We start from the raw sequence: 3,413 nt of genomic DNA on the forward strand, positions 1-3,413 counted from the left end.
GGCACAGTGCAGTGGAGGCCAGCCTGGCCTAACAGTTCTATGTCAGCTAGAGCTACTGAATTTTTCTCACCAATGTGGCAAGAAGCAAGGGTGTACTTTGTTTGATTTATGGTTTGAAGGGAGTCCATCATAACAGGAAGAGCCATGGGGAGACATGGCAGTAGAATGAGGAGGTGAGTGACCACACTGGAACTGGAGATGGGACTCAGCAATGAGCAATGAATGCTAACGCTGCCCCATCTCTCTTCCTTCCTTGAATTCAGGCCAAGACTGAAGTTCATAGAATGCTGTCAGCCACATTCAGCTTACAGGCCAAATGTTTCTGAAAACTGGACCTCAGACATTCTGTTTCTTAGGTGATTACAAATTGAGTCAAACTGACAATGAAGAACAGCCATCACAGCTACAGATCAAGATCCTACCTCAGAAAATGGCACCTATTGTACCACCACTGAACAAGGACAGGAAGCTTTCGAAATGCTATCACAAGGCATAGTGGCTCCTTGAGACTGGAAATATGGTGACTCTTTTGCCTGGGGAGACATGGACAAACATCTGTTTGCACTGATGACAGACCAAAGAAAGGATGCCACCCAAATCTGTCTAGTTTATTGGAGTCATTTACAAGAGCATGAGTGACCTAAAAGCAAAAACCCCATCCCCACCCCAGCCTGTGTGATGATTCCTCAAAGCTGCATCCTTCTAGATGTTCCCAGCTTGCAGGCAACAGCATGGAAGAGAGTCTCTTCCCTCCCAGCCAATTGTTTAGTCCTTACAGAACCTTCGAGAGGGGCCATATGGCAACTTTCTACTTATTTCCTCTGTGCATACATTCTCATCTATGTGGGTTGTATATGTGTGTGCAGATGTACATATGTGCAGAGGCCAGACACCAGCCTTAGATACCATTCCTTAGGCTGCCTGGAACCTGGGCCAGACTCTGAGCAGCAAACCCCAGGGAGCCTCCTGTGCCAGCCACCCAAGTGGATTATGAGTATGCTCCTTCACATGAAGATTTTTATATGAATGCTGGGAATCTAACTCAGGTCCTCAAATGTGCACCCCGAGCACTTCACTGCCTGAGCTGGGTTCCCTGGCCCCAATCTTGTAACTAACTGAGCTTCCTGAGCCTTGTACATTTTCTTAGCTTTCTGAATTCTATGAGCCTCTGTCTTCATTCCAGGACGGACTGCTTCAATAGTGATGAAACAGTTACACAACACTGGCTTACTTGTAATCTTAGCACTAAGGAGGCAGGAGGATTACCTCAAATGGAAGCCAGCCTTGGCTACACACTGAATACCAGGCCAGCCTTGGCACAATGTGAGACCCTGTTAAAACAACAACAACAACAATAATAATAATTGTAGTAATAATATTTTTAAAAATTCTCTCCAGGGGCTGGAGAAGTGGCTCAGCAGTTAAGAGTAGTGATTGCTCTTCCAGACAACTTGGTTTCATGTCCAGCACCCACACAATGGCTAACCACTGCCACGGACTGGGGTTTCTTATGGGGTCCCTTGTTCCGCGGGACAATGGGTTCTGGCCAGGTGTGCACAGGATTCGGCTTTGACAAATAGACACTACACAAGAAGTGTTCTACCTGAATGTATTTCTTAAAAAATTGACTTGAGGCTTTTACAATCATTGCAAAAGAGAAAAGAAAAATCTGGCAGCTCAGTAGTTGAGGTACATCTGAGTCCATCTAAAACACACTAGGTCTAAAACAGCAGCCATCTCCTCTGGACTGGTGCAGTGCCCCTGGGCTCCAAGTATGTTCGGGCTGCATGGTCCTGGCCAGAGTCCCAGGGGGCTGCGGGTGCGCGAGCCAGAAGGGTAGAGGCTCAAATCTCAAATCTTCAATGCTGAATGTTTGAATCTCAAATGCTCAATCTCTTGAGTCTCTGGTGCTGCACCCCCTGGGCCCAAAAGCTCTGGGCCCGGGGGGCTACGGACTTCCACCTAGGTTCTGGTTCTAGCCCGAATGCAAGCGAGTCCAAACGCTGAATGCAAACCGCTGCATCTAGAATGCTGAATGTTCTATGTTGTAGACTCTCTCACACACACACTCTCAGATCAAGGTCCTGCCCATCCTAGGTAAAACGCCCACTATGTTAATCTTTTGGGGAAGTAGAGACAGTCTCTTGCTAATTCCTAGGAGTGGTTCAGCTGTAGTATATGACTGAGAATGAGGATTTTACTTGACCTTGTCCTGGGATAAGTCTCTCATTCTGTGAGCTTCAGTGCCCTACCCACAATGCTGGAGGCAATTAGTTAGAATGGCTTAACATTCCAAGCCAGGGTTTGACTAGGACGTTGGAATATTGGTGAAGGTCAAGAACAATGTCTGAATTTTCTTTTTCTAGCTGTTAAGAAATGGTATCTTGGTGGGCCCCTAGCACACAAGTATGAGGACATATCTGGGCTACCTCTGAGTTTGGGGTGCCAGGAGACTATCTGGAGGCAGGAGACTGACTTTCCTTGAAGTTTACACCTCAAATACCGCCGTCATGCAAAGTGTGGGTGGCAAACCACCATCTGTAACTCCAGTTCCAATGGCCTCTGAGAGCACGGCATGCATGTGGTACACACACATACATGCAGGCAAAACACCCATAAACATAAAACAAAAACCTTGGATTTCCATTTAGCAGTTTTATAAAAATAGATAAAATTAGACTATCAAATCATACTTGCTGCCTAGGAAACTGAGCTTTTCAATAAAAATTAGTTTTAATAAAGAAGTTGCTGAATAGTTCCATGATACTAATGGTTAATAAATGCAATGTTTAAAATTGTAGGATGAAGAGCTGGAACGATGGCTCAGTGGTTAAGAGTGCCTTTCCAGAGGACCTGAGTCCCAGCACCCATGTCAGGCAGCTTACCACTGCCTGGAACACCAACTCCAAGGGATCTGATACCATCTTCTGGCCTCCTTATACACACAAACACACACACACACACACACACACACACACACACAGCATGCACCCATAGGGATACACACATACACATAAATAAAAATTTAAAAATGGAAGATTTTCATAGCTCTTTCCACTAATGTTTTCCAAATTTTCTATATTCAGGATGTTAGAATTACATCCAAAGTTGAAAACAGAATAATAAACTTGTTTTTCAGACAATGACAATGACAATAGAACCAAAGGTCTATCTTTGTGCTGTAAGATTTGGAGAACTGAGTCTTACATCCAGGATGTTCTCACTAACAAAGACACAGACATGAAGATTGATGCAATAAGCAAGAGGTGTTGAAAGACCCCAGAACTGGGGAGATCCTTACTCAAGGTTCGGGATGACGCGACCACCCAACAATGACTCACGAGAGACCGAACTTGCTGCAATCACATGAGGTTTATTGGGGATACCGTGCCGGGTCGATCTCATGACCTTGC

The sequence above is a fragment of the Mastomys coucha genome, chromosome X (genome assembly GCF_008632895.1).
Source record: "Mastomys coucha isolate ucsf_1 chromosome X, UCSF_Mcou_1, whole genome shotgun sequence".
NCBI classification, from domain to species: Eukaryota; Metazoa; Chordata; class Mammalia; order Rodentia; family Muridae; genus Mastomys; species Mastomys coucha.